This window comes from Tamandua tetradactyla, chromosome 15 (genome assembly GCF_023851605.1).
Source record: "Tamandua tetradactyla isolate mTamTet1 chromosome 15, mTamTet1.pri, whole genome shotgun sequence".
NCBI lineage: Eukaryota > Metazoa > Chordata > Mammalia > Pilosa > Myrmecophagidae > Tamandua > Tamandua tetradactyla.
The window spans coordinates 31,324,021-31,348,589 of NC_135341.1; the positions used below are offsets into that span (position 1 = coordinate 31,324,021).

Genomic DNA, 24,569 nt, shown 5'->3' on the forward strand with positions numbered 1-24,569 from the left:
ATTACCTCACGATGGTAGTTAAATTCAGGTGTCAACTTGGCTAGGTGATGGTGCCCAGTTGTTTCGTTGCTGTGGACTTAAATCATCAGCATGTGAATTTCACCTATGGCTGTTACATCTGCGGTGGGCTAAGGGGAGTGCCTTCTGCCATGAGTGATTTAATTTAATTAGCTGGAGGTTTAAAAGTCAGAAGAGAGCTCAGCAAACCTCAGCTCATTGCTCAGAGCCAACACAGGCCCAAACCTTTGGGAATGCAGAAAAGAAACACCCTGGGGAAAGCCATTTGAACCCAAAAGGGAGAGACAGTCAGGGGACACACCATGTACCTTCTCAAGTGACAGAGAAACCCAGATGAAAGCCTGCTACCTTTCCTCTGAGAAACTGTAAATTCATAACTAAATAAACGCCCTCTATAAAAGTCGGTTCATCTCTGATGTATTGTATTCTGGCAGCCTTAGCAAACTAAAACACTGGCTGAATCGTCACAACTCTGTGAGATTGGGACCATTCCCATTCCTATTTCACAGATGAATAAACTGAGGCTCAGAAAGGTGAAATGATGGGTCGGCAGAATTACAAACAAGAATGGAACCCAGGTCCTTGAGACACCTAAGCCTGTGGGTTTTTTCATTCCACTATAGGGCTTTAGTTGACTGAGTTACTGGAATTCCAGAGAATCGTGGGCAATGATCTTGTTCAACTAACCCTGGTGTCTCCAGGGGGGCTTTCAGAGGAGGCCCTCAATAAGCAGTTGTCCAGTGGATGGGATTCTGGTTCTTCAGAGACCACTCTCTTTGAATTCTTCCTGCAGAGACTCGCAAGAGCATCCCTCTTGGTTAAGGGGGATTGTTTCTCACTTTGGACCTTTTCTTGCTTATCAGTAGCATCCCCTGAGATGGTTCAGTTGAGGGAATGCCCATCAATTAAGGAGAAACCTCTTTGCTGAGAGTATGGCATTAAATTTTCATGGGGAGAAAAAGGGATAAATGGTCATTGAGGCTGGAATAAACTAGGCATTTTTTTCTAACAAAACATATAACAGTATCATTCCTGATTTTCCTGGATCTCTTTAAAGTGGGATGGGCTGTAAAATCATGAAAACACTCTGTTGTTCTTGAGAACCCTCTGTTCTCTCCAAAGTCAGCTCTTAGGACCTGCACTTTTCTGTTCCTTCCCTTTCCACACTGTGTCAGGGACCTGGCATCCTAAGCACACTCACGGGAACACCAGTCTGGTACTAAAGAGAAAAGGAAACGCCTTGCCTGCAGCAGGAGACTGGGAAAATGAAGTTCCTGGCTCTCCCAAACCCAGTGGCTGGGTTCCTGGTGGGGACACCTGCTGCTCTGGTGAGACCCAGGAGAAGGGTTTCCTTTTCAGGGAGCATCTGCAGGAAGCATAGAATAGAAACCAGCATGACTCCTTACCTGCCATTCTTGGCAAAGCTACACTCCCTGCCCTTTGGATGGGCAAAAGGAAAGAAAATGCCAGTGCCCAGACAGAGTATAGAGACCTTCTGGAGACCCCAAGTCAGGCTGGCAACATGTGTCACAGAGCTTGAAAATTGTGATTTTATTTGAAGGCAATTCTACTTCAAGAAATTTATTCAAAGGGAATGATTCAGAATGTGCAAAATTTTAGCTATAAGAATATTCATTCACTGCTGTGTTTTTATCAGAGTTGAAACTAAAAACAACCTAAATGTCCAGCAGCAGAAAATTGGTTCAATTTATTTTGGTCCGTCCCTACAGTGGAACACTCAGCACCCATTAGAGCAATAATGTACGGCTCCATTTGTTGATATAGAAAGACATAACATAATGTTAAAATAGGTTGATTAGGTATGGTTCCATTTTGCATGTGTGTGTTAACAAGCAGCATGGTTGTAAGAGTTCGAGTTTTTGTTTCTTCATAATTTTATGTGTGCCATGAAAGTTTTGCAAGCATGGAAAAATTATAATCATGACAAAAATTAATAATCTATACCTATTTTTTTAAAGGCTATTTATGAAGCAACCCAAGGAGAAAGCTCAATCCCAGGAGAGTCCCCTAAAAGGGAAGCCTGTGGCATCTTAAAACCTGAGACTTCACCTGCCAAAATGACAGAAGTCAGATCACTGTTGTACATTGATTCAGATGACATTGAGCTCATCACCCCTCTACTCTTACAATAGTAAAGCACTCCCTCTTCCACCAGACTGCATTGTCAGTAACTTCCCAACCCTCTGCCTGGAGGCCTGGCTCAGGGGTTCTGCTGCCTCATTCTGCAGTGCCATACTCTCTAGGAGGACATTCATCCTTCAAGAATTTACTGAGTGTTCTTCCCATGCAAGGCATCGAGCCAAATACCTAGGATTCAGAGGACAGGAAGATACAAGTTTCATGATCAGGAGAGAAGCCTTCCCAAGCTTCTCCTTGGAGCGAGCGTTCTCTCACTGGAATCCCTCTGGCATATGATCTGCATTTCTTGGGGCCCCTTCCCTTCCCACCTTGTTTCACCTTTATCTTCTGCTTCAAGTCCTCTTGCAATCAGACCATCTGTCCCTTAAGGGCTGCTTCTAAATCTCCCACAGCATGTAACAGAGTGAACGGCACACAGCAGAAGTTTAATAAATATTTATGGACTGAGTGGCTAAATGTAATTACTACCAGAAAAGCATAGTTTATTCTCTTTATTTAGATTTATATGAGTCTGATGTCTGATATCCACTGCCAGTTGGAACTTTAGTTCAGATGCGAGTGACAAAAAATGTAACCCAAATCATCTTAAGCAAAACAGGGAATGTAATGTCTCTCATAACTATAAAGTCTGTCAGCCTAGCTTTAGGCATATGTGCATCCCGGGGCTCAGACAATGCAGAACTTGTCTTTTTCTCTTAACCCTGCTTTACCTATGTTGGCTCCATTCTCGGACAATCTCTTCCCTGTCATACCAGGAAGGCTTCCAGCAGTTCCTCGCATTTACAGGAAAAAGAAAAAAGAGCTCGTCTCTTTTGAAGTCAAAGCAAAAATCTCCAGACTGGCTGATTGGACTTGATTTCTTTAGCTTGGGTCAAGTGCCCATCGTGAACTGATCACTGAGCTTGCGACACTGTGTCCTGACTGACAGGGCCCAGGTCACGTGCTGGCTGCAGCTCATGGACTCGGATTGGGTGACTGGCGATTGCTCCCCCAACTGTACCCAAAGTCCTGATACCACAAAGAGGGAGGATGGAATTGGGGAATAAAACCAATAATACCTACTAAGCTTCGTTTCTGACAGAAAGCACGTCTTGCCTGAATTCCTTGGGCTTAAACTAAACCCATTCTCTTTTAGCACAAGCATCTTTAGTTTCTCCCCCTGCCCAAGCAGGAAAACTGCACCCAAGTTCAAGAAATGGGAAGATATGTCTGTCTCAAACTAAACCTCTTCACTTTAGCCAAATGCCACCCACGGATGGGTGCTTACATCTTCCAGGGCTTAAAGTACCTGTGCATGTGAGGCAATCATTCTCCACTCTACAACCTTTGGCTGCACAGCCTCATCCTCTGGGAGGGGGAAAGCATTAAAAAGCAAATGTCGGGGGTGGGCCGCGGTGGCTCAGCGGGCAAGAGTGCTTGCCTGCCATGCCGGAGGACCCCGGTTCGATTCCCGGCCCCAGCCCATGTAAAAAACAAACAAACAAACAAAAAATAATAAAATAAACAAAATACTTTAAAAAAAAAAAAAGCAAATGTCGGGGCACGCCTACCCCCGTTCTGATTCAGGTGGTCTGGGGGACTCCTCAGGTCACCCATTCTGCTGTGAATGTGGAACAGCAAAGGGGAGACAGCCTTGCATTGCATCAGACAGTGCTGAGGGCAGGACCCTGCTCTGCCACTTACTAACCCTGGGACAGTGGGCAAGTTTACCCATCTCTCTTAGCCTCATTTACCTCATCTGTAAAATGGGAATGATAACCCTACTTTGCAGGGATGCAGTGAGGATTAAACGAGATAAGGGAGATAACACTCTTAGAACAGTGCCTGGCGCTGGTCAATGCTCAAAAAATTCTTCTATGTAGATCCCGAACAACATTGTCCAGGGGCATCTATTGCGCATACGTGCAGAAGCAAACCTTGCTTTGTTCCTGACTAACTTGTGTTTCAAATGCCAAGCACTCATTCCATGCTTCACCAAGGAAGAACAGTTTGTCAGGATGCTTAATTTAAAAAAATCCCTCTTAATATTATCATAATGTGAAAGGATATTTAAAAAAAAGATAGTGCCATGCTCAGATAGCATGAAGTACAAAAGAGACATGCATATGCAAATTAACCTTATAAAAAAGGTACTCCAAAGACACTTTCTGAATAATGAACGTGAATCATGGCAAAGATGTTGGTTACACAAGCCCCCAAATTTCTCAGAAACTTCAAGCATTTGTTTTATATATTGTTGACATGATATAAAAGAAAAGGTCACGGGTGAAACGTAAAAAGATTTTACTGTTTGCGACTGTGTTGCCAGAACAGCCTTCCCCTAGCACAGGAATATCTAGAATAGGGTCTAAATGTCACCAACAGTCTCAAAAGTATTGCAGTGAATTTGCAGAAAACAGGATATAAAGGGCCTTTTCCATTAAAAATGTCCTATGATTTTCAGTGTAGCTTTGGTGGTATTATTGGCAAGGGAGCGATTATAGGAGAACATTGATCAGATGGTGGCAGGAGAAAAGGCTCAGAAGGCATTTGCAGCTGTTTACACATGAAAGGAGTTTTTTTACCTCAAAGAGAAGTGCAGACCAGCCAGCTGAGCTCTCATTGTAGTCATTCTGTTAATTTCTAGAAAGAAAGGAGTTTGAGAAGAATTCTTTGGAGCACTCTTTCCTGCACAAAAATCAGCTTAAAATGATGGTGGCAGCCAGGTCAGAGCTACAGATTCCACTCTGCCTGCTCATCCCACAGTCGCGGACTGATGCTTGCGAGGGCCAGGTGCGGGCTGGGCTCTGCATTACATCAGGAGGTGGGACAGGGCGCTCAGGCTGGTCGAGGTTAGTGGGGCCTGTGGGCGCAGAATACCCACTAGAGGGAGCCTAACTGACTGACGGTCCCAGGGGCTGCCACTGAAATCCGGCCCCGTGTTTGCGTTAAGGCTGGACCTCCCACGGGCTGCTCTCAGCCAGGGACTCAGTGAGGCAGGGCTACTAGTGCTGGCCCATGCCTGGGAGACACAGGAACTCCTCTGACGGCCAGTTTGGGCCTGAGAACTCCCCCACGTCCTTGCCAAACTTGCCTTAGACTGCATGGAGTCCTAGAAGGCTCCCACTCAACCTTCTTTCCCTCTCTTCCTCACTTGAGATCAGACGGGCCTCAGGATCCAATGGCTTTTCCAAGCCTCTCCTGGAGCCCAACCGGTTTTCTTACGCAGGTGTTTCCCATAATTACAATCTCTGCCTATTTAATCCCATCTTGGCACCTGGTTCTCAGAGAACCCACACTGTGTGGCGCCACAGTCAAGGCACAAAACTGAGAAACTGGCAAAAAAATATGAGCCTAAGGAAAACTTTTGGTGTGCCAGGTACTACTGAGTTCTTTTTTTTACAAATGAAAATTTACATGTAAAATATAAACGTCCAAACAACATCTGTAAACAGGCAATGAACAAGAACAGATTTAAAGAAGAAGAAAATCAATAAAAATCTTTCAAAGATTTTGAATTACAAGCATGGCACAAAATAAAAATCAAGACTAGTAGCATTCAAAAATATTAATTTTGGAAAAACAAAAACAAACAAGATATTGCCAAACTAGTAAAGTAGTAATGAAAAGCTATGTTTTACTGGTAAAATAAATTTGAAAATTCATATTATGAGTTACAAAACACTACACTTCTGGGACTTTATCTCAGGAAGTCATTCAAGAGGAGTAAAGGTTTTAGTTTTAATGACAGCATATCACGGAGGTAAAAACAGTGGGCTTTCAAGTTAGACATATTTGAGTTGAAATTCTGGCTCTGATATTTACTACTTATAATATTATGTCAACTATTTAACATAACTAATTTTCAATATCTTCTTCTAAATATTGAAAATAAAAATATCTGATATAAAGTGCTTAGTGTTTAATAAGTGGAAGCCAACTAGTTAAAATTGAAGAATGAGGTCTAATAGATGAATGCTGGAATAAGCAATACCTATTGCTACTACTGAGTTCTTTATGTTAACCCACTGCAGTACAGTTCCTGATACCTCTGAGAAAGGTATTGCTACCATTTCTGTTTTACAGAGGAGGCACAGAGAGGGCAAGCAACTGTGCCCAACTGGTAAATGGTGCTGCTACGGTTTGCACCCAGGCCTGCAAGGTGAGCTAGTACACCATCGTGAAAGCACCACAGTGAGACATGTGCTGTTTGCCATGGCCAGCAACCTTTCCCCTTCATCTGGAAATAGAACCTTTTTTTTCCAAGGGCACCCATTCAATATAGGGCTGACCAGAATGTGCCATCCAGGGCACATGGCACAAGGAGGGTCAATCAGATTTCTCCCCAGGACTCTGCTGTCAGCATTTTCCACTATTGCTCCTAAGTTCATAGACTATGAGGCTTGAGCTGCCAGCAGCCATCATGACCATCACATGGAGAGAGCCCATCCAAGGGATATAAAGAGGGACTGAGCTGTGATAGCATCACTGAGCCAGCCATGCCTGAAACCATCCCATCATGGGATAACATGAAATCTTCTATTATAGGCATCTTTCATTCCTTTTTGTTTGTGCTAATTTGAGCTGGGTTTCGACCACTATAACCAAAAGAGATCAGAATAAGAGAGGTGCTCTTGAGCAAAGATTTTGAAGAACACAGAGCTCCTTCTTTTATAGCCTAAAAGAGGATAAAGGAGAACAAGTAACTGAATGAATAAGAGTGAAGAATTATTCTCTATTCCCACCATAGACTGGCTAAGAGAGAAGGGAAAGATTTCAGTTATGAGCAGTGCAGAGTAACTCCCCTCCTAGTAAGGCTGAGAAACAAGGTAACATATTAACAAGGGAGACAGCAGCTCCATTACTGAAGACACTTAAACAGGATCTTTTATGTTAAAGCACCTGACCCAGTGCTGTTCAGAAAGGAGGTACTCAATCAGGCAGGTCTGAATTTTTTTTCCACTAAAACACTCTGATGTATCTATCATATTACTTTATATTTCTAAATCAAATTAAATCTTACTCCAATTCCCTACTTACTGGGATGATGAGAAATACGGAAAATTCGGTATCTGTCATAATCGAGTCTTCCTCCTAGCGCCCCCTTCCCTCCACCAATGCCACTTGAAGGTTCCAGGTCATATTTGGTCTAGAACATTCAGAGAGGCCCTTCTGGCCTTGTGTCATCACTGGTCACTGCTGCTACACTCAGGTCCAAGCCAGCATGGCCGATGGAAGGCAGAAGATCTTCTATTCCGAGGTCAGGTCTGGGCAGAGGGGTCTTGGGGAATCATGTGCTTGTGGCCCTCTGGGATCACAGTGCAGCCATTCCCTTCTGCAGCTCTGTCATCGCCACAGTGTCCCTAAGGGGAGGGGGCACATCCCATACTGACACATAAGGAACACGATTCCTGAGAGGGAAGCTGGACAGGGGTGATACTTATGGCCTGGGGCCAATCCTGAAGTTAGAAAATAGACCCAAACCACCAAGATCGAAGAACTAGGCAGAGGGAAAGTCCAGGAGGCCCTGAGCCATGGTATGGGACAACCCGCTACCAGCACCTGACTGCTGGACTGTGTAGTGGATGCTGCCCTGTTTCTACCAGTAACCTCTTTACCCTTCTCTGGCTAATGGTATCTCTATTTCTTTCTTGAATTCTCCTCTCCCACTGAAATCCATGTGTTTTTGGTAGAGTTGAATCAACCCCTGATCAGCCTGGTGTCAAATTCCCCTGGCAAGGATGGCTGGTCCAGGAATGGGCTTGGGACCTGTACTAGTTTGCTAGCTGCTGGAATGTAATATACCTGCGATGGAATGGCTTTTAAAAACAGGAATTTAATAAGTTGCTAGTTTACAGTTCTAAGTCCAAGAAAATGTCCCAATTAAAACAAGTCTATAGAAATGTCCAGTCTAAGGCATTCAGGGAAAGATACCTTAGTTCTGGAAGGCCGATGACGTTCAGGGTTTCTCTTGGCTGGAAGGGCCCATGGTGAAGTCTGCTAGCTTTCTCTTCCGGCTTCTTGTTTCCTGAAGCCCCCCCTGGAGGCGTTTCGTCTTCATCTCCAAAAGTCGCTGGCTGGTGGACTCTACTTTGTGGTTCTCTTGGCCTCGTGGCTCTGCTCGGCTCTCCTGTGGCTTTCTCATCATTTTCAAATGTCTCCAAAAAATGTCTCCTTTTTTTTTATAGGATCCCAGTAAACTAATCTAGACCCACCTGGAGTGAGTGGAGACACGTCTCCACCTAATCAAGTTTAATACCCACACGTAACTGAGTCACATCTCCATGGAGATAATAAAATTTTGCAACATGAATAGGGATTAGAAGAAACAGCTGTCTTTACAAAATGGGACTAGGATTAAAATATAGCTTTTTAGGGTACATAAATCCTTTAAAACCAGCATATTCCACCTGCTGGACTCTAAAAAAGACAGATTTTCCCCATATACAAAATACAGTCATTCCATAACAATATCAGAGAATCTTCAACCATTTCAGTAACATTACAAATACAATACAAGGTACAGTATGGGGCTTGTTTGCTGGGTGTTTCTTTCCCTAAAGCTTTCATGGCCATCAAGGAGGTGGGAGCCTGAGAAGGAGCAGCCAGAATTCAGGGGCTCTTTGATATATTTCCTCCGGCATTCTTCAGCAGATTGAGAACCTATAGCCATTGCTACATCTGACCAGAAACCAGGTTAGTGCTTTGGAAGGGATGCAAAATCACAATGATGTTTCTGTAATTCCATCTCATTCCAGTCTTCATCCTGAATTAAACCAGGAGTAAGTGTGGCTGAAGGAAAGCTGTCAAAAAAAGATTGCATTCATGGGCATATTTCTGTTTGCAAAGATGTTTCTGAAGACAAATGAATTCCTGGATGTTTCAAGGGTGTTGCAATCATCTTGCTTAAATTGGAGCAACGAAGTTTCTCTAACAGATAAAATCACTCAGGCAGTTTTCGGGATAGAACTTCAACAGGGGTGCGGAGGGATTTTAACGCAGGACTGGCAGGGCCGGATGGCGGGAGTGCGGCCTTCATTCCACACGAATGGGAGGTAGAGCATCCCAGAGCTCGTGCCTCGGGCCTGCGTTGGCCTTAGACCACTGTGACCCGAGATCCCAGGCGACTCACCACCTGTGAGGCTCCCTGACATCCACAGTGTTTAGGAATTCAAACTCAAACACCCGTCCTCAAGCCGGCCGAGGCATGGTGCGCTCAGGAATTGCGTCACGCAGAGTGTCACACGGACTTCACAAAAATCTATGCTGGTCCCGGAGCCATGTGGGTAATGCTATGTCTAGAAAAAGTGACGACCTCAAGTTGTGGAGGGCCGAGGGTGCGCCACTCTAGGTGTCCACAGCATTTGTTTAGTTTCCAGAGCGTGCTGGGTGCGCACCGCAAGCCGGTTCCATGTTCCACTGCTCCTCCTGTAGTGCTCTCAAGGTTGCATCTCATTTTGCTATTGATTTGCATTGTCCTGATTGGTAATGATGACTAAAATCTTTTCATGTGATCATTGACCATTTGTGTATCTTCTTTGGAGAAAGTCTATTCAATTTCTTTGTCCATCTTTTAATTGGATTATCTGTCCTTTAATTGAATTATATATTCTGGATACTAGTCCTTTATCCAATATGACTTGCAATATTTTCTTACATTCTTTGGGCTTTTCCACTTTCTTGATAGTATTCTTGGAAGCAAAACAAATTTTAATGTTGATGAAGTCTAATAGAACTGTTTTTTCTTTGATGTCTTGTACTTTAGGTGTTATATCTAAGAAACCATTGCCTAATCCATGAGAATGTAAGGGTTCAAGGTCTGTAGGGGGCAGGCCGCAAGCTGGTAAACCAAGGAAGGTCCTCAATGAACTCTCAGTAGAGGCTGGCTGGGCAACCATGGGAATGGATGAGTCCAAAACCTGGAGGGCAGGATGTGAAGCTGGCGACTCCAATGAAGGATCTGGATGAACTCCACAGGAGGTGGCTCACTGGCTGAAGCAGGAAGAGTGACTGTCTCTTCTCAATCCTCCTTAAAAGCTTCTGGTGATTAAATTAAGCTTCACTCATTGCAGAAGACACTCCCCTTAGCTGATTACAAATGCAGTCAGCTGTGGATACAGCCAACCTAATCATGATTTAAGTCCATGAAATGTCCTCATAGGAACAGACAGGCCAGCGCTTGCATGACCAGACAACTGGGCACCACCACCTGGCCAAGTTGACACATGAACCTGACCATGACAGGGCCCAATCCTTGAATCAAGTCAGAGATGTGGTAAGTTTTCTGTGCTAGCTATCAAGTGAGAATGGGCCCTCTTTTCCCATTGGACTTGAATCTTTTGGGGTGCAGAACTAGAGCCATGGGCAGTTATCTTGCCTGAGAAGGAAGCCAACCAAAGGAGAACAGAACTGAGAAAAGTTTACATTATTTGATCCCCTGGGTCCACCTGAGTCTGATGTTAGATGCCACTGTATTTTTCATTTACTTCAGGCAATAAATCCCATTTTATGCTTCAGGCAGGTTGAGGTTGCTTTGCTGCACCTTGCATAGAAAGCCTTTCAGCTGTCCAAGCCTACCATCCCACATTTTGTCCACTGTTTCTATCTTTCCTGCTAGACCTCAAGACCCTGACACTCTAGAAGATCCCAGAGCTCCCTCGTCCTCCTAAAATCTCTCATTCTTGCCTGCAGATAGCCAGAGTCAGGACAAGCCAGCCAGTACCTCTGGGCCCTTCCTGAGACCACCTTCTAGGAACTGGTAGCAACTGACAGCTTTGGCCACCCTGCCTCTGTCTGTGTTTCTCCTCTCAGAAGAGGCTCAGACTCCACACAAAGGCCTGAGGTTCCAGCTGGAGCCAATGACAGGGTCCCCTGGCCAGCTCTAGCGCCCTTCCCTAAGACCCCCCAGGTGTGGGACATGAGGAAGGCAGACCTCAGGCTAGAGCAGCAGACTGTATGGAGGGTCTCAAGGCCCTAAGCTTTTCACTAACAAGGGGCAGGTACGTACAGAGCAGTTTCACCTGTCAGGCTGAGCCCTGATCCTCACAAACAGCCCCTGACGCAGGTGCTATGACTACTCATTCCATTTTACAGATGAGGAAACAAGATTTAGAGAGGAGAGAGATTTGCAAAACTTTCTTGTCCTTTACCTAATCCATTAAAACTGTGTAGCATTGTTATTTTTTTATCTTTTTAAAAAAATCAGTAATATAAATGTACAATTTAAAAATCCAAACAGTAAAAAGAGAGCTTAGAGTGAAATGTCTCCCTGTTCCCCAACCCCAGTTTTTATTAAATACTTGCCAGGTGCCAGACCTTCTGCTAAGCTGTTTCCATTCATTTCATTAAATTCGCACAATAATTCTATGTGGCAATTACCATCATCATCACCATCATCATCATAATCATTTTTGAGGCTGAAGAAGATGGAACAACTTTGCCAAGGTCCCACGACAGACAACAGAGCCGGGCTGCCAACTCTGTCTGCCTCCAACTCCCCTGCCCTCCACCTTTCCTGTCAGGCCAGGCTTTTCCACTGCAGATCCTGTTTGCAGAAGGTCCTCCCAAGCCTCAAGGTCACTTGGCTTCTTTGAGTTTATTTCAGAAATCAAAGCATATTTCTTCCCACTGCATCAGAAAGACCTGTGTGCGTCTCCTGCCATTCCCAGTTTTTTACTCCATGCCCATCTGTGCCCTTCCCCGGTCCAGGCCGGCACCATAGCAAGCCAGCTCAGGGTAAGAGACACATGGTGGCATTCTGAGACTTCCCTCCTTCGTGGCTTGGGGGAAGATAACCATCTTCAGTGATAACTGCGTCCTCTTTAAAGGCTGCCTGGCACTCTGCCATCTGCCATCTCCACCCATTCCAGCAGCCCAGGTGTGGATATGGGAGATCGAAACAGGACAGTTAATTAATATCTCACAGCATCATAAGTAATTCCATCGTGTCCCTCCATGCAGAGGGGGCCAGCAGATGGAATCCTCACATCCCTCTAGCTCACTGTCAGCAGGGCAGGAATGGGACCTCAGCGCAGTCTTCTTGGAAGGGGTGAGACAAAGAGTGGAATTGTTTCCCCTTGAAGCCCAGTTTGGTCTGCCTGCCCTCTGCACTTAGAGCAAGTGGTCAAAACACTGGGGACATTTCTAGTTTCCACCTAGACAGCGCCCCACGTGGGTGAGGAGAGACGGAGAGAGGAGTATCCTGGCTGCTCCCATAATAAATTGTAGAGAGTCAGATAGGAATGCAGTAAAGATAATTCATCTGTGGATGGTGAATCAAGGGTATCTGACTCTAAGGAATAGACTGGTAAACGCTTATTGTAAAGAAATATTAATAAATGGGTGATAAATATAGAATGGGGCCACGCGAACTTGCTTGCTGGTGGAACTGAGCTCCAGGTACATGTTCCCTAACAATGCACCTTCAGGAAGCCCCTCTTTCCCCAGTGCCTAAAGGCAGTGGTTGTGCTGGTAAATGCTTAACAACCAGCCTTGAGCAGTTGCTGGTTTCCAGATACTTTCACCATAGTCAATTTCAAGTTATCAAAGTGAAGTCACTGAATGTGGAGTTGGGAAGAAAAGCACAAAACACACTGTTATATGGTATTTCCACCATCCAAATACAAGTAATAAGTGATGTATTTTGAGACTTTATTTCCTTTGTAATATAATTTGTTTAATTATAAGTAGATATAATTTAATGTTTACTAATGGCTGTGCTTAACAGTTGGGTCACACAAATCCAGAAAATTTAGCAACCAGCTCTTGTGAGCCAGCATGAGGCAGTCTGATGTATTGCACAGGAAAGGAAATTACATTTAACTATTCAAGGAATAGCCTAGTGATGGGAGGTTTAGCATAATGATGTACCAGGGAATGAGGTTGCCCCAGACATACTTCAGTGGGCTATCTGGGTTTGTAATAGTGGAATGGATCCCAGGCCTGGTGAGAAGTGGAATGAGAAGCCTGGCATGGTTGTGGATTCAGCCTAAGCTCTAGAGACCCAACTCTGAACATCTAATACTAGGGAGCACTCCTAATGGCGAGTTTTGTACCAAGACATCTCAGGGGTGAGTTGGCCTCCCTTGGTCCACTCTGCATCGGGGTGTCCATAGTTCAGGCATATTCCTGGTCCAGTTGGTCATGCTGGGAGTTATAGGGATGGTCCTAAGGGATACACACAGCTGAGTGCTAATAACCCGAAGCAGAGTGCCTCTTGGGGCTCTTTCCTCAGACCAGGCTGTGGGCATGGCAGGCCCTTGAAGCTTCGCGAATCTTCTGCTACATCAAAGGCTCCTTCAGCTCATCTCACTGGGGAAATGCTATGCAGACCCACTTGAGGGAGGATTCTGACTCATTTGGTTCCAGAACTAACTTACTTTTTATTGCTAAGTAAATAGATGGTCAGTTGTTGTTAGATGCTCTACATCCTGAAATTCAGACACCTGAGGTAAACACAGGAGAGAAATTCACCATCTTTTAGGTAAAAAGCTAAAGCTACTACTTTCCTTGCTGTCCCCTCTGCCTGATCTGTTGCTTAGCTTCTTCTCCTCCTTTCCCTGCTTGCCTGCAAACTAACTCCCATTCAGTTTCTGAGTACTTTGTAAAATGTGAAAACAGATGACATAGTGCACAAAGCATGGTCTCAATTTTGGTATATACTCACACATGCCACATATACATAGGACTAGAAGAATAAACATGCACCAAGATAGGAGCAGACAAGGGATTTTTTTTTCTTTGTGTGTCTCTGTATTTTCTGTACTAAACATGTATTGATTTTATGAACAAGGAAACAAGTTATTTTGAAGGCTGTCCCTGATTTTCTCTGTGAAGCTTTCTTCTGCATACCATCTCTATCTTACGCATCATCCATAATTATTTGCGCTATAGTGGGTCATAATTGGACATATAAACATCTGTTTTTTCCACTAGATCTGAGTGACCTACCCTAAAAAGGCAATAGCTGGGCAGCCTGTTCCCACCCCACCCCACCCTCAGCATCTGGCCCAATGCCTGGCACAAATAACCATCAGTGAATAACTAGACTAGAACTGGATCAGGCAAAACCCAACATGAAGTCTGCTTCAACCTGCATCAAAGGGATGAAATGGTCAACTTTGACTTTCCCAGAGTATCTATACTGGAATATAGATAATATGATTCTATTGAGGCTACAGACTTGAATTATTTAGACTTTCTCATCTGTGCAACTGTATCAGAGATGAGGAAACTGGGGCCCGGAGAGGTCTAGGAATTTATCCAAATACACAGCAAGTAACTGATGGAGCCAAGAAGAAATCCAGGTTCTTTAAGTCTTAATCTTTTCTTTCTCACCAGCTAAGATTAGAGAGAGAAAGTACAGCGTGATAAATAATGATAACAAAAGTTCACATTTATTGAAAACCTTCTGTGCACCAAGCTCTTTGCTGGGTCTTTTTCTTGTATTATCTTATTTAAGACACACAACAACACCATGAGATAGGTACTATTATCTTTCTCATTTTACTGATGGGAAAACTGAGGTTGGGGAACTCTCCCAAGTTTCCATGGCTGCTCAGGCTTAATCTATCCTGGGTCCAAGCATCTGTGCTATTACTCAATAAGGAAACTGAAAAGCCAGAGCTGGTCAACACAGAGGTGGTGCCTTCAAGGAAGGTACGAGGCCTCTAGAGGTTAAAGATGACCAGATCCAGGGATAGCTGGGGAGCAAGAGGCACTCACACTAAATCATGTGGGTCAGACTCACATTTTTCTGTGACAGAAAAAGCTGAGAGGAGCCAGTAAAGCTCAGCCACATCTCATATTCCTTCCTTCTTGGTGTCTTTCTCCTCTGCCTCATTATTTTGCTTTCCTTTCCTTTCTTATCAGCTTTGCTCCTTTGGCTTCTCTCCTCCCCTCCCCCCAACACGATAGACTGAGGATCTGCTGGGCCCCCCTCATCTCTGGGTTGGAGTGATGGTCTCGCACGGTGTGTATTACTCACCCCTCCCTAGGATGCTGACTCATACCCTTCCATTTCTTACTTCTTCACTTAACACCTGATTCCTTTGTTCTTTTGCCTCGGACTTAGATCTGTTCTGAGCAGCCATCATCATATCTGCCTTTCAAACATCCCAATTCAGTGTCTTTGATGGTGGCTCCCAAGCCCTTCTTTCTTTGATTTAACTGCCCTTCTCTTTTCATCCTCCCCACTGTAAGCTCAAGATTCCGAGAGCCTTTCTCATCTCAACTTCAAATCCTTACCATTTAGGAATCTTTATGATTTTTAGTACAATGGCCAAAACAGAAGCATTTCTAGCATCTCATATAAAGTCATTAAATTTTGCAAAGTTCATAAGAGGGTAAAAAAGTACCCCCCCCTCCCCAGAGATATTTCCTTAGCACAAATTTTTTTTTCTATACTTAGGGACTATTTTAGATCCCTGTGTCCAAGAATGAGGTGTCCTGATGTACTGACAATTTAGCAGACCTGTTTCAAACCCAAGGTCTACCCCTTTCTGGCTGTGTGACCCTAAGTAAGAAGGAGCCTCTCTGTGCTTTAATTTCCTCAACTATGCAATAGGGATAATCATGGCTGCTCTTTAGGACTTGAGATTATGCCTGGCATACAGCAGTTAGGTAAGAACTGCTGCTCTTGGTAAATTCTCATTTCCTAGAAAACCAGCAGTTTATGTTTGAGGACACTAGCTTATGTTTATAGGGCACTTTCCCTTCCATTATCTAACTTAAGCACATATACTCGTCATGGTTCAGCTGTATGCAATAGAATTTATTTCAGGGCATAAAATGACTTACAGAATCACTGGAAACTTAAAGAAAATGACTCTAGTTTAAGTTTTCTAGCATGACAGAGTTGGATTACCCAAGGAACTTCTGCGTTTTCTATGATAAGGAATCACTGGCTGACCTGGAAACTTCCATCAGAACTGCTGGCTCTTGAACCATGCCATCGCTACCATGATCAGATTGCCACCACAGTCAGGAAGTCTCCACTTCTGCTGCCATCTCCATCACTACAGTGCCTGTTACAATTTGCAGCACCGAAATAGGAATGTCCTATACATTTCCTCTTAATCTACACAAAGCAAGTGCTAATCCTGCCACATACACACACACACACACACAGCTTCCAGCCAGAAGCTGCAGAAATATAGCTTCCACCTCCTTTCCACCTTCTGAATCCCACCTGAGTGTTATGTGCTTGAGTGAAGTTGGATCACACTGGAAACCTATCTGCAAGAGAGTCTGAGAAGTGCCATCTTCACCCTTCCAGCTTCTGTAGTGCCAGAAGAGGCACTGCAAGGATGTCCGAATTTCAGAATTCATGTTGAGGGCCAGTCTTCCATTTCCAGAACAGCCTGACAAATGATCTTCTGGTAGAAATCCTCTGATACATCTCCTTGTGCAATTGCTCTTTCCCTGCTGGCAGTACTACATGCTCTGGGAGCTAAGGGAGTTCTTAGAGCACCATCTACTTTTGAAATCTGGCTGTCTCCAAGAACACAGCTTTCCTGCTTATCTATCAGGTAGGAGCTGCTTTATCTCCCAAATCTGATATAGATAACTTCCTTGCTCCTCATTGCCACTTCCAGACCACATCTCCTATCTCCCTTTGAAACTGCCACTCCCATGAAGTCCAGACCAACTTGTCCCATCTGACTCTGTATTAGCAGTATTAGCACCTTGACTGTCTTCCTCTTTAGCTCTGTTTTTTTCATCATTTCAGTCCCTACATGGATGATCATCTAGCACCCTAGCCACTAAAGTTCCTTGACCTCTTCACTTCTGATGTTCTTTCCTTCACCCCAACTCAGCCACCATCCCTCTGCACATCTTGTCATTTCCAGTATCTGCACTAGCTCAAGGTCTCCACTTTATCCATCCTTCTTTCTGAACACCACTCCCTGCGTTTTCAGATCACTTACTCAAAGATACCCACTGTGCTGGTTTGAGGTTGTTATGTACCCCAGAAAAGCCATGTTTTCTTTCCTGGTCCAGTCTTGTGGGGGCAGACCTATTGTTTAGGTTGGAAACTTTGATTGGATTGTTTCATGGAAATGTGACACACCCAGTTGTTGGTGTGACCTTTTGAATTGGATTGTTTCCATGGAGATATGACACACCCATTTGTGGGTGTGACCTTTTAATTAGATGGAGATGTAAATCCACCTATTCAAGGTAGGTCTTGGTTAGTTTACTGGAGTCCTTTAAAAGAGGGAACATTTTGGAGATACCTCAGATGGAAAACAGTTGCAACAGAAGCAACAGAGCCAACACAAAACCCAGACATTTGGAGCTGCAGAAAGAAAATGCCCCCAGGAAAGCTGTTTGATACCAGAAGCCATAGGACCAGCAGACACCAACCGCATGTCTTCCCAGCTGACAGAGGTGTTCTGGACCCATCAGCCTTTCTTGAGTCGATATTTTTCCTTGGATGCCTTAGTTTACACATGTTTATGGCCTTAGAACTGGAATACATTCCCTTTTTACAAGTCATTCCATTTTTGGTATACTGCATTCTGGTAGCTTTAACAAACTAAAACACCCACATTCTTTGAACCCACCCGAACCTCCAGTGCATTGATCCTATTGCTTTTTTTTTGGTTTTTAAAAAGGAAAAGTTTATTAAGTTGCAAGTTTATAGTTCTAAGGCTGAGAAAATGTCAGAGTTAAAGCAAATTCATAACAATGTTCAATTTAAGGCATAAGGGAAAGATACATTGGTTCAAGAAGGCCAATGACATTCAGGGCTTCTCTCTCAACTGAAAAGGCACATGGTGAATATGGCAACATCTGCTAGCTTTCTCTCCTAGCTTTCTGTTTCATAAAGCTCACCAGCAGTGTTTTCCTTCGTCATCTCCAAAGGTCTCTGGCTGCCCCAGCTCTGTGGCTCTGCCCAAAATGTTCCCTCTTAAAGGGCTCCAGTAAGCAACCCCACCTTGAATGGGTGGAGACACAGCTCCATAGAAATCATCTAATCAAAATTTCCCACCCACAATTGGGTGGATCACATCTCCATGGATAATTTAAAAACTCCCTCCCAACAATATTGAATGAGGATTAAGAACATGGCTTTTCTGGAGCCCACTACAGATTCAAATCAGTGTAGGCACTAAATGAGATATTACAACTTCATGAGAATGGTTCCAATTAAAAGATTTGACGGTACCAAGTGTTGGAAAGGATCTGTGTCAATGGAACTCTCAGTATGGCTGGTGGGAATATAAGTTGTTTCAATTACATCTGAAAAAATATTTGATAGTATCTACACGTTATCTGCAGTTCCAGCACTTCTTTTCATAGCTCCGTATACCTGAGAAAAAATGAGTCCACGTGTGCACAAGAATGTTCATAGCAGCTTCATTAAAAAACAAAGAAACAGCCTAAAAGTCCATCAACAGTAAAATGGATACATAAAACAGTGCCATGTTCACTTAATGGAAATCCACCAAACCAAGAAAAGAGTGCATCACTGCTACCCACATCTAGGATGCATCTTACAGACATTATTTAAAAGAAGGCAAAGGCAAGAAGATGTGTGATTGCATTTATTTAGTTACAAAATAGAAGAAACTAATCTATGGGGGTAGAGCTTAGATTAGGTTTTACTTGGGGGAAGGTATCCGGAAGGGAGTATGAAGGAAACTTTGGACTACTTCTTGAAACCAGAAAGCTGAAGAATTGTCAACAGAAAACTCACATTTAATGACAATGCTTGTGACATCTACAGCCAAGATCTACAGATGGCCTAACTTGCGTCTTTCATAACTCCTGTAAGTGGACACAGAATAAAATTGTCAGCCAGAACCCTAGGTACAAGGCAGTCTGGAAAGTCTAGTGTTCATAGCCATTCTCTTTTTTGGTTTTAGCAGGTGACAATCTAGGGTCTGTTATTGTGACTGACGCCAACAGTGATGGATGCCGCATCTCTCGATCCTGGCTGAACTGATGTTTGAATAATAACCTTTGTTTCGGGAAACAATCCTTCCAGTTGCTCTGGCTTTTTAAATGTTCAATGATTTTTTATTCTATGCTCCCTTTTCTCCTTCAAAGTCAAAAACTGCAGCCGACAGTTCGAACACTGGAAAGCTCTCTTGTACCAGTACCGCCAGAAGTGATTCACATATGATACTCCTGTTTTGAAAATTTTCAGACAAAATGGACACAGCAAATTTTTAGTGTTTTCATGGCAGGATCTAAAAGGCATGTCCACATCAGCAAAGGCTGATGATGTGTAATTGCATACCCGGCACGCATAAGGCATCTCACCAGGTTTGTGATTGTCTTTCATGTGTTATAAGAGAAGCCGGTCTGTTTCAAACGACAGTTCACAGATTTTGCAAACAGGGGAGGGTTCCTGGGGGATGCGCACACTTTCAACATGACACTGCAGCTGGAAGGGAGTGGGAAACTGCCGGTGGCAGTGCTGGCAGGTGGTGTGGCCTTCCCAGCTGTCACCCCTCTGCTTCTCAAGCTCCAAATGGTGCTTCATAGACTTCACATTTTTTAGAACTTTCATTCAGCTGAGTCACTTAAAGTTTGTGTGAGTCTTCACTTCTGGCCGCCCATCTCCTTTATGCTGTCCATAGCAAAAATCATGAAGTACCATGATCATATCTCTTTTCTTGGAATCCACAGTCTTGTTCTGACTTGCTAGGCTTGAAAAGTCTGTTTTTGCCAGTCCTTCAAAGCTATTTGCTGTGTCCTGTGTCACAAGATCCAAACATGTGTTGTCATTTGCACATGCCCTTAGAAATAATGTCCCATTCTGAACATGGCTTAATGAGGTAGGAACACCTTTTCAGGGTGTACCGGTGTTCATTGTGGAGAAGACACCTGAAAAAGGTATCTAAAGAATGTTCCCTGGGGGTTCCATCACTGAGTGTAGGCCTTTTGGGGTTTCCACTGTTTACATCAGAAGGGGAAGGTCGCTTTGAATCATGAGGAATTTCATCCTTCCTTTGACAGAATGAGCAGCTCTAACCACACACTGAGTCCATCGTGTGGGCAAATCTGAGGCATTTAGGGGCATGACCTGTGGTGGGGCTCCTTTGGCAACCAGTTTTACCCGAATGCTCCATAATCATAGGAGTATCTGTTGTCCTTGATGCAGGTAGAGAAGCCGGCCAGTTGGCCACTGACCTTGATGATGGAGTCACATGGTTTGCAGGCTTCAATACTTGGTTGGTGGCTTGACCTATGTAACCTTTCCTTTTTGTTGAACCTGAGCCTGGAGTAAACATTTCAAAATGTTTGAAATGATAGCTTTTGCACTCAAAACCATCTTGAGAAAGAGAATTGCAGGGTCTTCACTTTCACATTCTGCCCCAACAAAGATCAGCTCCGCATCTTCATCATCCTGGTGTTTGGAGTCTTCTCCATTCCTCATCTGTGGTGAGGGCTCCTGTTCTTTCTCAGTCAAGAGATGTGCCATTTTACAATTACTTTTGCTTGAGTTAAGCCAGTGGTTCCTTCAACTTCCAGAGCTTTCTTTTTATAAATTGCTACAGGACAGATCCCAGAGTTTGTCATGGGGTACCATATGATCCTCTCAGATTTTTCCTTCTAGCTGCTCCAGAACACTGGAGGCAGTTCCTGAAGTTGCGAGTCCAGGTGATTTGGTGTGGCTCTTCCATCTGTGCCCCAGGGAGGGCAAAATTTTCATCCTCGGAGCAACTTCCCAGGGTCCGCCAAGCCACCACTGCATCTGCAGGACTCTCACCTCCCTCTGCAAAAGGCATCTGCCGATCCAATTGCTTTTGCATTATTCACCATGCCCTTTCTATCTTCACTTCCCTGCTTAGATACTACAGCCCATTGCTACAGTAATTCCTTCCCTCTATCCCTAACTTCCTGACTCTATCCCTTTCATCAAATCATTTTAGCCAATCTTAATTAAACTCAGCTCACCTCCCACTCTGCACCTGAGCAGCTGAATTTTGCTGTAGGGAAATGCACCATATCAACAGGTTTCACTTTAACTATATGTCATGGTCAGGTTCATGTGTCAACTCAGTCAAGTGGTGGTACCTGTTTGCCTGGTTGGGCAAGTGCTGGCCTGTCTGTTGCGATGAGGACATTTCATACAATTAAATCATGATCACATCAACTGCATCCACAGCTGATTCTATTTGTAATCAGCCAAGGGGAGTGTCTTCTGCAATGAGTGATGCTTCATATAATCACTGGAAGCCTTTTAAGGAGGATTCAGAAGAAACAGGCTCTCTTCCTGCTTTGGCCGGCGAGCCTCTCCTGTGGAGTTCGTCCAGACCCTCCATCGAAATCATCGGCTTCACAGCCTGCCCTACAGATTTTGGACTCTGCATTCCCATGGTTATGTGAGACACTTTTATAAATTTTATATTTGCGAGTGTTTCCTGTTGATTCTATTTCTCTAGAGAACCCTAACTAATACAACTTGGTACCAGGAGTGGTTCTTAAGAAACAGAATCTTAAAAATGGGTTTTTATGAATGTATTTCTACTCTGACTGGACTCAAAGGCACTAAGGACTCTGATTCCCATAATCAGAATGACACTCCCAATCCATGGAGTGAGTTGGCAAAAGAGAAAGTCAAAATATCACCATTCAATTCTCCTAATGCTTCGCTTGTATAAAGCCAGGCTCTGGGTGATAATGTTTTCGACACTTTTACAGAGTTTTGTGGAAATAAGAGGTATAGAGATGTTGGCTGGTTGTTGTTAGATACACTGGATACATTAAGGACTGAAAGGGATGGACTTAAAGCTTCAAACGAGAAGCTTAACTGCCATCTGACACGTAGAAGTTTCTATGAATATCCTGAAGGAAAATCTTATTTCCTGTAGCCATAGACTTGAGAGCTCTGAAAATCAGACTCAGAATCTTATTGTTAGAGTAGCAACTTTACAACGTAAACTGAAATCTCAATGTTGCATGGTGTCTGCCGTTAAAGTGAAGGCATTGATTGGAAAGGAGTGAAGACCTCCAGGAAAGACCCTGAAAAATGGGATGGTGACATATGGATTGATAATGATGTCACTGGGGAGGTTGAAACCCTAGGTCATGCTGAGTCTTCTCTAGATAACCCTATAATAGTCTGCCCTGAGGATATAGCCGCCCCATCTCCAGCCTGCTTTGAGGAGTTGGCCACCCAACCTCCTCCTGAAGGGATTAGCCCTAGAGTGATTAATCCTGTTTCACCAGATGAAACTGCAAATGAATGCCCTGAAGCAAATGGCTTGAAAGATATTTCTAATTCTTTTCATGACCCACCCCCATGACCCCTCATTTCTTCCAGACCTATAACTAGACTAAAGTCCCAATAGGCCCCTAAAGGTGAGGTACAAAGTATCACACATGAGGAGGTACGTTATACTCCAAAAGAACTGTGTGAGTTTTCCAATTTATATAGACAGAGATCAGGGGAATATGTGTGGCAATGGATTTTAAGGGTGTGGGATAATGGTGGGAGGAATACAAGGCTGGATCCGGCTGAATTTATTGTTATGGGCCCACTAAGCAGAGATTCTGCATTCAGTGTTATAGCTCACGGTGGAATCCTTAAACACAATGGGGATGACCAGATCCCAAGTTGGCAGAAGCCAGGTGGTAGCACTTAATTACCAAAGACAGGGTAAACGTGGCTATTATAATAGAGAGCAAACTCAAAGCAGGGGTCAAAATTATATGACTCACAGAGATTTGTGGCATTGACTAGTAAATCATGGGGTATCTAGAAATACAATAGAAGGGCAGTCTACTAAATTCTTGTTGGAGCTGTATAAACAAAAGAGTTCTAGGTCAAGTGAACAGAAGTCTAACCTGAATTACAAAAACACAGAGTCATGGCCCCTTAATCAATTTCCAGATTTGAGACAGTTTACAGACCCGGAGCCCCTTGAATGAAGGGGAGGCCAGGTCCCTTTGGGGGAGCACCCTGTTATACCACCACAAATTTATACTGTAATCCTCTGAGCCTTCCCCAAGGAGACCAAAGGCCTTTTACCATGGTAGCTGTGCACTGGGGGAAAAGAAATATCAGACATTTCAGGAATTATTAGACACTTGTTCAGAAGTGACATTAATTCCAGGGGACCCAAAACGTCACTCTGGACCACCAGTCAGAGTGGGGGCTTATGAAGGCCAGGTGATCAATGGAGTTTTAGCTCAGGTCCATCTCACAGTGGGTCCGGTGGGCCCCCGGACCCATCCTGTAGTTATTTCCCCAGTTCCGGAATGTATAATTGGCATAGACATACTGAGCAACTGGCAGAATCCCCACGTTGGCTCTCTAAGTCATGCAGTGAGGGCTATTATGGTGGAAAAGGCCAAGTGGAAGCCACTAGAACTGCCCCTACCTAGCAAAATAGTAAATCAGAAGCAATACTGGATTCCTAGAGGGATTGCAAAGATTACTGCCACTCTTAAGGACTTGAAAGATGCAGGGGTGGTGATTCCCACCACATCCGCATTCAACTCTCCTATTTGGCCTGTGCAGAAAACAGATGGGTCTTGGAGAATGACAGTGGATTATTGTAAGCTCAACCAGGTGGTAACTCCAATTGCAGCTGCTGTTCCAGATGTGGTATCATTGCTTGAGCAAATCAATACATCCCCTGGTACCTGCTATGCAGCTATTGATCTGGCAAATGCTTTTTTCTCAATAGCTATTAGTAAGGACCATCAGAAACAGTTTGCTTTCAGCTGGCAAAGGTCAGCAATATACTTTCACTGTCCTACCTCAGGGATATAGCAACCCTCCAACCCTATGTCATAATCTTGTCCTCAGGGACCTTGATTGTTTCTCCGTCCCCCAAGACATCACACTGGTCCATTATATTGACTATATCATGTTGATTGGACCTAGTGAGCAATAAGTAGCAACTACTCTAGATTTACTATTAAGGCATTTGAGTGTCAGAGGATGGGAGATAAATCCAGCAAAAATACAGGGTCCTTCCACCTCATTGAAATTTCTAGGTGTTCAGTGGTATGGGGCATGTCGAGATATCCCTTCTAAGGTGAAGGATAAGTTGCTGCATCTGGCCCCTCCTATGACCAAAAAAAGAGGCACAATGTCTAGTTGGTCTCTTTGTATCTTGGTGATGATATGTTCCTCATTTGGGTGTGCTACTCCGGCCCATTTATTGAGTGACCGGAAAAGCCGCTAATTTTGAGTGGGGACCTGAACAAGAGGAGGCTCTGAGACAGGTCTAGGCTGCTGTACAAGCTACTCTGCCACTTGGGCCATATGATCCAGAAGATCCAATGGTGCTGGATGTGTCAGTGGCAAATAGAGATGCTGTTTGGAGTCTTTGGCAGGCCCCTATAGGAGAATCACAGCATAGACCCTTAAGAGTTTGGAGTAAAGCCTTACCATCTGCTGCAGATAACTACTCTCCTTTTGAGAAACAGTTTTTAGCCTGCTA

General features: G+C 44.0%; 1 pseudogene; it reads right to left on the reverse strand.

The window, feature by feature from the left end:
• Positions 1 to 18,968: 18,968 nt before the first annotated feature.
• On the reverse strand, positions 18,969 to 20,593 carry LOC143656771 (zinc finger protein 280A-like; annotated as a pseudogene).
• Between the last annotated feature and the right edge of the window lie 3,976 nt (positions 20,594 to 24,569).